Raw genomic sequence first — 13,156 nt, 5'->3', positions numbered from 1 at the left:
GTAAAATGGACATGAAAAGACAAAACAAAACTAGACAAGAAACAACTAAGGAAACAAAGACATGTAATTTTGCTCGCCATATACAGTAAAATGTTAGTAAATAATAATAAAAAACTAAACTGCCGAAACTGGTGCTGGATGTGAGTTCATAGTTTTTTGCATTTGTTAATGTGTTCGGCCACTAAGAGTGAAGTGAGTCCTTCAAGTGAGATTTTTAGTTTGTAATTTAAACTGAGGGAAAGATACTCTGGGGTAAGTTGTTGTAATTTCATGTATAATGAATCTCTTGAGGTGTGAGTATTTTTCACAGTGAAGGAGGAAGTGAACCTCTGTCTCTATTTCACCCGATGTACAATGGACAGTTCAATCTTGTTTATGTTGCCATGCCTTTTTATGCCTTCATATTTCAATGGCCAGTTGGTGGTCACTTTGTCTGTATTTGGTTAATAGTTGTCTATGTTTGGTATTTCTGTCCAAGAACAGATATTCAGACTATACCCTATGTTGTGTTGAAGTTAATGTTGTTGGCGACTTTGCGTTTTTGTTTCTTCCCTCAAATATTCCATGTATGAATCGGTTTGGAGATGAATTATTTATTTTATTCTTATAAGTTGTTTTGAGTTGATTTTGAAGGGTATTCTTTAGAACTAGAATTTAAGTGAATTCTAAAATATTAACATTCTTTTTTTAATATTTAAGTTGAGAGTTAGATGGCTGAGTTCTGCTCTACATGCATTATTGGTGTCTTTCTGTGGACATGGACACTTCTACAGAATTCTACATGTAAACCTTCTTAGTGGTGAATTCACAGGGCCAGCAAAGATGTCTTTGCTGGCCTAACGTGCCAAATAAATTAATATTTTTCATCCTTTCATTCTCAAACACCTTTTTGCCTATGTATTTTTAATCACTTTCCACTCTTAATTAATATACAAACATATAGAGAAAAACAAAAAGTTTATCCTGTCAGAATTTATTTCTTGATGCTTACAAGCAAAGTGTGACTGTTTCACAAATCGCATGTCCGAAGCAGCACGTGAGTTTGAGCTCCACCCCCTTAGGCCTTCAGAATTTCTTCAGAATCCCTTAACAGGATATGTCCCGGTCCAGATCTTCTAGTTGAGTGACGTGATCGTTTTTTAAGTGATGTAGGTAATTTGAAATCTAAGAGCACAAGATCATGGGTATTGCCGTTGAGTAAGAGATCCTTTTGGTTTTAAAAACACGAGATGTTCTTCATGACAGCGTGATTGGTTAATTTATTAAACAGGAAAGGAGGACTGATTTTCACTTCAAACTAACTGATAAGTGCTTTTTGCATTGTTATAGCAACATCAGGAGTTTTCTAAGTGTAAATAAGGCTGCTGGAGCATTCAGTGTCGGGTCAAGTTTTGAAAAGTAGTGCCGTTACATTCAACTGGAAAAGTCGGATTTTCCAACTTCCTACTAGGAAAAGTGCAATGAAATGCATCTCGAAATTCTCAACTCTGATTTTGCTGAGATGCAGGGGCATGATGTTACACAAACATGTCGACACTCAGAGAGATTAACAAAGGAAGTGATAAACATTCACTTTTAAATAATATCAATAAATGAGTTGGTTTCCACATTACATGATATTAAAGCTTGTTTAACAAATGCCTGCAGAAACAGGTGTATTAAATTGTATACTTGATTGATTATAATCTCTTTTGATAATCGTACACCTGAAGCACAAATGCTAGCGCTGCAGCAGTGTTTATCAGTTTGGTTGCTAGGAGACATCTCTAATGAGAGTCAAACATCTGCTAAGCTAACGGGAGCATTGCAGTTTTGTTTCCTTAAATGTTATGGAATGCATTTATGGTCGGAGATATCAAGTAGTAATATCCCACATCCAACTTGAATGGAACGCAGCATGACTCTGCACCCTGACAAACGAAATTGAAATAATTGAAAAAAGCTTTTTACTTTATCACAAAAACCCAAATGTCACTGTTTTTTGGCCCTGGCACAAAATGACCAGCTAACATAATTTCACTAATCATATCATCAGCACCTGGGAAAGTGTGAACGAGTACTAGTCAGGTGAAATCACTCTATCATTCTGATTGGATTATAAGAGCAGACTGTTTGCTATAAAATGAGGGAAGAAGTGCTTCAATCATTGTGTTCTTGTTAGCAATGATTATCTCTAAAGAAAGATGTGCAGCCATCATCGCTTTGCATCAAAATGGCCTCACATGCAAGGAAATTGCTGCAAAGAATATTGCACCTGAAATAACCATTTACTGTACTGAAATTCTGCAGGAAGTACAAGGATTGGACAGCAGAAGACTAGTGCAAAGTTATTTTCTCTGATGAAGCCCCCTTCCGACTGTTTGGGACATCTTGAAAATCGCAAGTCCAGAGAAGAAAAGGTGAACACTACTATGAGTCCTGTGTCATGCCAACAGCGCAGCATCCAGAGACCATCCATGTGTGGGGTTGCTTTTCATCCAAGGGAGTGGGCTCTCTCACAATTCTGCCCAAAAACACTGCCATGAATAAAGAATGGTATCAAAACATCCAGCAAGAGCAACTTCTCACAACGATCCAGGAACAATTTGGTGATGATCCGTGCATTTACAAGCATGATGGAGCACCATGTCACAAGGCAAGAGTGATAATGAAGTGGTTCGGAGATCATTACATGGAAATTTTGGATCCATGGCCAGGCAAATCCCCGGATCTTAATCCCATAGAGAACCTGTGGTTGATCCTCAAATGGCGAGTGGACAAGCAGAAGCCCACAAATCGCCATCAGTCAGGATTTGGCCCTGAAGCTGATATCCAGCATGCCAGAGTGAATTGCAGAGGTTATGAAGAACAAGGGTCAACACTGTAAATATTGACTCTTTGCATATATTGAATGTTTTTGCCAATAAAAGCCTTTAAATCTCATTAAATGCTTATCATTGTTTTCCAGTATACCATAGAAACATGTGAATAAATAATCTACAAATACTGAAGCAGCAAACTTTGCAAAACACAAAATGTATGTCACTGCCAATACTTTTGGCCACGACTGTATATATGTACATGTACCTTGTAATGTGCTCTAGAGATCAGTTTTTGTTCCAAGGAGCTAGGACCATATTCATAAAAGGAGATATTGAGGTTTCTGTAAATTGCTGTATAACAAACATTTGTTGTGTGCCATGACACAAAAAATGGCCATCATGGTTAAACCAAGTAAAAATTGGAAAATTTTAAATGGTCAAGCAACCTGTATTGGACAACTTGAGATGGACTGACTCACCATAGAAATCTGTTTAACTTTCTTTCTTCCATGCAACACAAAAGGAAATGACAGCCTCAGTCCCCATTCACATTTCCTTTCACTGCATCTTTTTTCAATACAATGGAAGTGAATGCTGATTGAGGCTAACATTCTACCTAACATGCCCCTTTGTGTTCTGCAGAAGAAAGTCTTATGGCTTTTTAAACTTGAGGGTGATGACGGAATTGATATTTCTATGTAAACTATCCCTTTAATTCTTTCTTTGCCTAGTAGGGTAAAAAAATACTCACAACCCTGTTTTTCATAGATATAATAGGGCTAGTAGACCAAAGTTTTTCATTGATGACTGATTTTGGATGCCCTTTTTATTTCAGTAGGAAAACTGATAGTACTTGGTGGTGGTTGAAGATCTGAGCTGGTCCTGAAATGTTGAAGAGTCAAACACAGGAAAGATTGATCATGAGTTATCACAATTCACAACAAAAATCTGTTGTATACTTGTCTCTTAGACTTATATTGTAAATTATTATTATTTGTTTTATTTTTTTAAATTGAAGTACCAATCTAAATTATATTCTGAGGCAATCGTCAGCACGTCACTAATGCTGTCGATAGAGATTTAGTTGTATTTACCTTAACTCAGAAATACAGATTTCTCCAGGGGGATTCTCTCCATTATAAGTGTGTCATACTTCACTGAATTCTCTACCAGCACCCGTCATGTGGCAATAAAGAAAGACTCTATTTATATGCTATAATTCTTTTTGATGAGCCTTGATTCCGAGCAGCCAGTTGATTTTTTTTTATTTTTATTTTTATTTAATTTTCCCAACCAGCCAATATATTTGCATACAGAGGCTCTCAGAAATCTGCTTTCTTGGCATTATTGGGTTCCACAAGTTACTCACTTCATTCCCTGAGCGCTTTATTGTTTCGCTTACTGATTTAATCTTGTTACATCGCTGGATTTTAGCATGATATTACCTCTATGTGCACACAGTCACAGGAGCGATGGAAAAGTAATCTGACACCTTATATAGTTTTTCCAGGGCTTTAGACCACAAAGGGAGGCTTTCAGCACAATTTTTGTTTTAAAGGCTGTAAAGCTCTTGCCAGAGGAACTCTGTTCTGCAGTTCAAACACCATCATTATTGGCATAATTTTGTTTTACCACAAAAATGGATTTTGACTCATTCCTCCTTTTCTTAAAAAAAAAAAGCTAAAATGTGAGTTGCAGTGAGGCACTTACAATGGAAGTGTATTGGGGCCAATTTTTTAATATTAAAATACTCCTTTTCAAAAGTATATCCAAAAGACATAAACAATCTGCGTGTAAACTTAATTTTAGTGTGATAACTAACCTTTTTTTGTGTAAAGTTATAGCCAATTTTACAACTTCGTTGCCATAATTAAGTAATGTCAAAAAAATAATACATGAGTTTTAACAGAATAATTAATGTAAGTGCTTTTATAAAATTATAAGCTTAATATTTCTGCTTTTTTAAACCCTCAAAAAATTGGTCACATTCACTTCCATTGTAAGTGCCTTACTGCTCACTCTCCCCTGAGTTCTGATTACACGCACCTGCATATAATTTCTCCCCCATCATCCCTTCAATAAACCCAACTACTGAGTTCATATCTCTGCCTCTGTGAGTCTCTCCGTGACACCTTTTAACTTTTAAATCCTCACGCTTTTATTTTGACATTCTGAAATCTCCATGAAGTCCTGTATGTGTCTAATTGTAGGAATGTTCACATTAGTTTTATTTGCTTCAAATTCTGGTTAAAAAAATAAATAAAAAAGTACCTCCAGTGCCATTCTTAAAAACATCAGTATCGGAGCCGATACGATTCAGTTATCGGATCGGTGCATCCCTACGTATAAGTTCTTGCTCTTGTCTAATATTCTCATAAAAAGATCAACTTTAATGTTTGCAAGTTCATAACTTACTGCTTTATAACAACAGATGACTAAAATATCAGTCTCAAATGGTGTTCACATTTGCCTCCCCTGCTTATACAGTAGCTGAAAATGGAAGGGCTTGAATATGAAATTGTATTTCTTATTATTACCATTTATTTGGTTGTTGCATAATGCAGTATATTTGATAATGAACCAAATGTGCAAGAGGTTTCCCTTTAAGCTTTCTTTGTATTAGGGGCCTAGCCTATTCATCACTGAAGTGTGTGTGTGACTGGTCAAACTTGTATTTACTGTTGCCTTTTTGCTGTTGTGCATCTTTTTTGACTTATTAGCTCAAAATGAACATTCCAAATTAATTTTTGGTTTACATAGTTGAACAATATACAAGATATCTCCACTGCAATTAAAAATGATCTTTCTCTCTATTGTATGAGGTATTTTTTGGCCTTGGAGCTTTTATTTTAGTGCACCCAAATAGACCTCAGAAGTCCTCAATTTCCCCAAAAGATTTTGATCTTACATTCAAATTCCTGTAAACACTCTCTATATTTCTCCCTGTGAGTATATGTTGTGCCCTCTAGCAGTATGCATCTTTAGAATGGCTTCTTTCTTTGCAGGAAGTTAGAGGTCTTCTTTACGTCATTAGTCCATGAGATTTTTATTTTGCATTTAGAGATGCATTAACTTTTTTTGTTCTAATTTAACAGTTTTTTCCTTCTCAAAATCTGCCCACACCTCAGTTTGGTTTCCCAATATGTGTTATACTTTAAAGTTTTTGAGACTTTTGACTCTTGCTCACTGTGATCACTCGGTGTATTCAGTGACAGGAGATACAAATTTCTGCTGCTGAAATTGGTCTGTGCTTACAGCACATCCGAACCAGTGTCCCCAGTGGCTGAAGTTGTAAGTGCTGTTGAACTTACAACTCAAGTTTCAGCACTAAATGTTCACAGAGTGACGTGGTGCCAAAAGGGAGTTGTAGCAATATTGTGTTTACCTTATGCCCTAACCCAAATGTCAGTGGAGTAAAAATGTATTTTTAGAGCTTAAATTCAACATCCGAATCACACATCATTGATTATGTGAATGCGATTTACTTCCTGGTTCCATGGGACCAGAATCTGTGTCTCTGATGCTGTGTTCCAGACTCGGAACTCTGATGACTGGAATGCCACCTAAAGTCGGACATCCGATTTATGAACTCTGGGCAGATCAATCAACCCCAACTTCAGTGAGAAGACTTCATTTGATGACATTGATGGTGGCAACCAATGAACAGAAACCGGAGCTGGGTTTTATGAAACCTAAAGACAAACTTTATTATTATTTTCACAGCACAAAGTGTATAAATATGCAAGGTACAATAAATATACAAGTGTGTTAGGAAAAACTATTTGTGTTTCAATCATTGCCAATGTTTTCACCTATTTTGCTTGTGAAATGGCTACTAGATAGCTGCTAGCTAGCATCTGAAAAGCTGTGCTGTTTTTATGCATATGACATGTGATTGACTGGAACTCACTGAGGAAGTGGGAAATTTCAACTCAGAAATTCCCACCTCCAACTTTGTCTGGAACCCTGCATACCCCGACTTTGTCTGGAACCCCACGACACGCTGCCTACAGTAGCGTCAGAGGGGCAGGTGAGCATGTTTGAATTGATGCAAAAATGTCTGATGGGAGATGTCGCTTGTCAGTCATTAGCCAGAATGAGGAGCATGAAGATTCTGAAGCAACGTGTACATTTCTCGTGTGATCATGTTGTCTTGTCAAAGTGGGTCCTAGGTGGTGCCATGAGGAGTGCCCCTCAATGAGTTGCAAAGTCTCTTTAAAGTAGTGTCCGCTTCGTACCATAAATGCAATAGAAGTACTCTGGATTGCAAACTTGAGGCAGCTCATAAAACAAGGCATGACTGTAGATGGTGACTCAATAAACAGTTTTCTTACCCCTGTCACTACCTAAAAGGCCATTTGCAGTTATGCTATTTGTCCTTTTCATCAGATGCTAATAAGTTTCACCAGAAAACATTTTAGAGATGTTTAATAGTAATCAATCATCCTGAACAGACCCAGTCAAAGCCTTGCCGAACACACAAAATTGGGTGTTTTAAGGCCAATTCACACAACAATGGATTCCTATAGTGCTTTTCAAATCGGTTCCAACAAATCGTCCACCGACAATCTGAAGATTTTACTAACAGAGAGCAGTCCGATTATTTTAATTTTTCTTCTTCAGACTGTGATAAAAAACGTCTGAACAATGAGTAAGAGCTTTTTGTAATTTTTCCAGAATCGCTCGTTTTTTCCTTGCAAACAAATGGATTAATTTCAGATTATTTTACTCTGGATAAAGGCACTTGGCAGGGTTGCTAAGTGCCTCTTTCCCCATTATTTTACCCAATTCATTATTTGTCTCCAACTCGATTTAGATCTATGCCTTGCCTCCACAGAATTATTAATACCTTTTCTAAGTTCTCAGGATACAGAGTAAATTGATCTAAATCCGAAGCTTTGGCATTGACAGCGTACTGCCCATTAACAGCTTTTCAGCCGGGCGTCTTCCAGTGGCCCAAAAAGTGCATTTAGTATTTGGGCATTCTATTCCCAGCAAATTTGTGTGATTTTAGTTTGTTAATTTTAATCCCTTAATAAAAGGTTTTCGAGTGATGTGAGCAGGTGGGCTGCATTACATTTATCTATGATTGGGAAGGTTAATGTTATTAAAATGTAATATCTCCTACAGTCTCTCCATGTAGATGTTCCACTCTCTTATTTCAAGCAATTTTATAGCATAGCGAAGTCTTTCATTTGGAATGGTAAGTGTACTAGATAACGTTTTAATAATTTGCATAGGCAGATCAACAAAGTTGGGCTAGGCCTACCCTAAATGTTGTTAAATTATTATGCATTTGGCCTCAGACATTTGGCTCATTGGTTGCTTCCACCTGAGAGAGCCCCTCCCTGTTGTGTATTGAACGGGAAGTTCTTGCCCCTGTTTTGCCATTGCAACACTTTTCTGTCAAACTAATCGGAGAAGTTAAGTTACACCCCATTATCTCGCATTTGCACTCGGTGTGGACAAAAGTGTCCAGATTGTTTAATTCAGACATTTATTTAAATGTTGCCTCGAGCATATGGCTGAACTCTAAACTATGTATTGATAAGTCCCCTTTCTGCTGGTCAGAGTGGATTGTGAGGGGGGTTACTACACTCAGTGACATATATGAGAGTGGAGTATTGAGGTCTTTTGAAGGTTTGGTTCAACATTTTGGGACTCCTGGATCTCAGATTGTTCGGTATTTACAGCTGCGCCACCTGCTCTGTACTATTTTTGGGAGTAACATGCATCCCCCTAAAATGGCAGACACTCTGCCATTTGGGAGTATTGATTACTTCTTTTGGGAAAAGGTCATGAGGCATCAGTGAATTACTCCCTGTTAATTTAGATTCTGGAGGACGAAGCTTTAACTTCTATCAAAAGATTATGGGAGAAAGATTTAAACTTGGTATTAGAGGAAGAAGTGTGGGCTAGGATTTAAAAAAATTTCAAGTCTGCATCTCGAGATGCAAGACGCACCCTTGCATGTCTAGATGCAAGACGCACCCTTGCATCTAGAGATGCAAGGGTGCGTCTTATGCAATTCAAGATTATACATCGATTCTATTGGACCCCCTCTAGATTGTATAGGCTTGATCTTAAAGACACACCTACCTGCTGGCAATGCCAATCAGAGGATGGAGACACGGCCCATGATTTTTTTTGTGGTGTGTTGAGATCCATGGGTTTTGGATGAAGGTTCCGAGATTTGTGAGTGACGTGTTGGGCACTTGGATTTTTTTTTGCCCCAGACTCTGTGTTTTGGGCGATAAGGAGGTCATCATTGTGGGGAATAAACACATAAAGAATTAGTTTGTTGAAGTTAACCGTGCCTTAAAGCAGCTTGGAAAATTCCAGAAAAAGATGCCAAGCATTTAGGCAATTAGCTTTGATTGGCTAATTGGAGTCAATTGGAGGTGTAACTGTGGATGTATTTTAAGGCCTACCTTCAAACTCAGTGCCTCTTTGCTTGACATCATGGGGAAATCAAAAGAAATCAGCCAAGACCTCTGGAAAAAAAATTGTGGACCTCCACAAGTCTGGTTCATCCTTGGGAGCGATTTCCAAACACCTGGATATACCATGTCCATCTGTACATACAATAGTACACAAGTATAAACACCATGGGACCACACAGCCATCATATTGCTCAGGAAGGAGACCCATTCTGTCTTCTAGAGATGAACATAATTTGGTGCGAAAAGTGCAACTCAATCGCAGAACAACAGCAAAGGACCTTGTGAAGATGCTGGAGGAAACCAGTAGACAAGTATCTATATCCACAGTAAAATGTGTCCTATATCAACATTATCTGAAAGACTGCTCAGCAAGGAAGAATTCATGCTTGAAATTGTCAAAAACTGAAGATTTTATATAAAGGTGTACACTACAATCTCCAAAGACAAGGGACAACTGGCTCTAACAAGGACAGAAAGAGATGTGGAAGGCCAGATGTACAACTAAACAAGAGGATAAGTAGCCTACATCAAAGTCTTGAGTTTGAGAAATAGACGCCTCACATGTCCTAATCTGACAGCTTCATTGAATTCTAACACCTGTTTCATGTACAACAAGGGCCTACAACAGGGGGTCCAACTGCAGGGGGTCTGCAAATTATTGTTTGATCCACCATTGGTGGCATCTGTAATCACTCACTCGCACGTGTATGACTTATCAACATGTTGAAGTCTTTCACAGCTGCATGCCAAATCTTAAAGTGTGACTAAATGGTGCTAGTCAGCAGAAGCGTGCAGCTCGGACAAACCTTTCACACGACAGTTTGTGTGAGTAAACGCGTCTTCTTTGCATCGGTCGCACTGTGCAGTTGAGCAGATAACACCCTGCTTTCAGAAAAATAGCGTACTTGCCTGGTGTAAATAAATAGTTACCGTTGAGATTATCAAGCTGGCATACACTGTCCTTAACGTTCCACAAACACATGATGGTGACTTAACATAATTCTAGGTGCACTCAGTCATTGTTTTTACTCCGTGAAATCAACAGTAATTTTTTTATATATGTATAAAATCTATCACTCAAAAAATTATTTAAAAAACTAACCATTTTTCTACAGTTTCCATGTTGGCATAGAATAGCCAACCTAAAAAGAGATTGATGCTGTTGCACTTTTATCGCTCCATTTGACTCATTTTATGGTGGAATGCAGTTCTGTGTATTTAAATCCTTATGTAAACTGGCCAGGCCTCATGATGTGCAGTGGTGATGAGCCCAGTTGGAAGCTGTGGTTGCTGACCAGAGCAGCTTTTGTGAAGGCCCTGTATTCTTGTATTCTAAGTATTGCTACCGTTGGTTTTGATCACCTCATTTATTTATATAAATAAATAAAAGAGAATAAGCACTTTATTTTCTTCAGCCACCTTTTAATTATTAGCCTATTATTAGTGTAGGTTCCTAAGGCAAGCATTTTACTACGCTATTACTATTGCTCATAGTAGGTTTAAGATGCACTCGCATTTACCTTTTCACAGTGAAATTCTGTGTTAAAAAGAAACTCACCACTAAACTGTTATCCTTGTCAATTTTTTATATTCAGTGTAGTTGTTTATGAAACAGTGCCCACACAGAGGTCACTGCCAAGCCAAGCAACTTCCTATTGGTCAACATGGCGAATTTGCCTATCGAAGGGGGTGGGGTTCTTTCCCACTGGAAGTCCATCGCACCGGAAGAAAACACCAGTAACACTTGGGAGGCACCTAGTACACTGTAATAACTGCATGGTAATATGCTAAAAAAACACTGAACACATTAGCAAACCACGTAGCAATGCACAGGCAACAATTGCAACACCATAGCATTGTGGTGGCAACTATTTCTCTGGAAAGCACCACTCACATTTCCTTCAGAAAGTGTAAAAATCTAGTTATATTAAAAATGTCAACTTCTGAGTTTCAAGTTGAAGCAATAAAGGGTTGGGTTTTTTTCCCTCCATTGTAGCCAAGATAAACGTTTTACTTTTTTATCTGCATGGATTAGATTCCAGTCAGGTGAATTGTCTTTCATGTTAGAGAACTTTACCTTGCCTTTATAATATTCTAATACATTAAACAAACTGATTATGTGAAGCCCCTGCAATTGCTGAGCTTTTCATCTTTTCATTTTCAACTATTGCTGACAGATTTATTATGGAGCCTGAATTTAGCCTGAATCTACTATCCCAAGGGAGTTTCATTTTCAGGAACCCACTTCCAATGGACTTATGAACTCATCTGTATGAGTCTGCTATGTATATTAAACCTCCAGCTTTAGACTACCAACATCTGCAGTATGATTCACCTTCCATTGCTCTTATGAGAAACTGTGAACGATTTACAATTCTCATAATTGAAGGTTTTAGGCACACACTCTTTCCATTGTAAGCCTTTGCCATTGTAAGGAGTTCAAATTATTCAAAGTTTTCTTCTGTGTCCCAGCCAAAAATGGTTTGTCCCATTCGCTACAACCCTGCAATTATTGATTACATGCAAAGAGTTGTCTTGGTGAGAGACAAGTAGTTTTTAACCATAATAGTTCAGGAGGCTTTCTCAGGCACTTGTAATACTTCAGTCTCCTCCGATTTAGTGCACGGGTTTGTGGATGGCCCATGTTTTGGTGCACATTAAGCAGAACCTTTGTTTTGGTTACTTCCCAGAGGAATTGGAGTCTCTTTTTTTGCTCTAATCCTTGCTGTTTTTCCACCTCAGAGAACCCTGAGTCTCATTGGATGGAGTCAGACCAACGGAAAAAGCATGGCGCTCTGGTGCCACTGGCCTACACTGGAAAGGTTTGATTACCACTGTTGTGTATCTATGGGCAGCTCAACCTGTCTGTCTTGGTTAGCTGTAATGCTGTAGGAAATGTCCGTGACTGCAAGGTGAAACAGAAACTCTTTTGCTGAAGTTTATATTAGTTGGAAATATTTTTTCCATGTCTCATACTGTTCAGTGATAAAGGGGCTAGCCTAAAGACAGAAAATGCAGGGCACACCAATAGCTATGTTTCCACTGTCAGGCCAAATGAGTGCGCACTAGTGTGTGCCAAGGCCAGTTGTGTTCACACTGTATCTTCCGAGGCACAATTGGGCCTCCTCAGGGCTTATTCAGGCCAATGGCATTGGGCTTGCCGATGAAGGCCAACTGGGGATTCAATGTCAAAGGCACAGTTTAGCGAGATATTTCTACTTGAATTCTCCGACCATAAAGGAATTTAATTTCCAAATGCTCTGAAAACAAAGTTTAAACAACCCAAACTGCAATGTTCCCGTTAGCTTAACGGGGGGTTAACTTTTCAACTGTATATTTATGTGTATGTGTATATGTATGTTTATGCAGTAAAATAATGTTTGCCATGGTATATACAGTTTAATACAGTACAGTCATCTGTAAACACAGTGCAGATTCACTGTCACGCTGAAAAGTCTCATCCTGGTGCTCACTGTATTACATGTGCTCACATAATGAGAAACCATCAAACACTTTAAACTGCACACTTTGACCTGAGACATCAGCGTGACATCAATGAAAGAATGATTACATTGAAACTGAAAGCGCGATGTGATGTTGCACGAGTTTAATCAAAATTATTGCACCTCCTTTTCTCCATTGCGATCGTTTTGATTGATGTGGATGCGCACGCTCGCTCGCTCAGTGAAGTTTAACGGATTGGCAAAATATGCAAAAAAAACACGCCTGATTGTGAATTCATATTCATGTTGTGCTGGAGAGAAACAACTCCCTAATACACTTCGGGTAATCATTGCGGATCGCTCCATGCACAGTATGTGTGACTAAAATTGCTTGACCATGCGGCACCTAGATATTCTTGACTCACCCACGTGGTTCTCGGCTGTGCGCGTTGTCTGCGGATATGCTGGC

At 38.4% G+C, this 13,156-nt stretch overlaps 1 protein-coding gene across 1 annotated transcript in view; it reads left to right on the top strand.

The window, feature by feature from the left end:
* oxsr1b (oxidative stress responsive kinase 1b) overlaps positions 1–13,156 on the top strand; it is a 72,529-nt gene that overhangs the window by 809 nt on the left and 58,564 nt on the right. The gene's annotated exons all lie outside the window — the stretch shown is intronic.

Source organism: Xyrauchen texanus, chromosome 42 (genome assembly GCF_025860055.1).
Source record: "Xyrauchen texanus isolate HMW12.3.18 chromosome 42, RBS_HiC_50CHRs, whole genome shotgun sequence".
Taxonomy (NCBI): domain Eukaryota; kingdom Metazoa; phylum Chordata; class Actinopteri; order Cypriniformes; family Catostomidae; genus Xyrauchen; species Xyrauchen texanus.
This window is presented reverse-complemented; position numbering and strand designations above follow the sequence as displayed.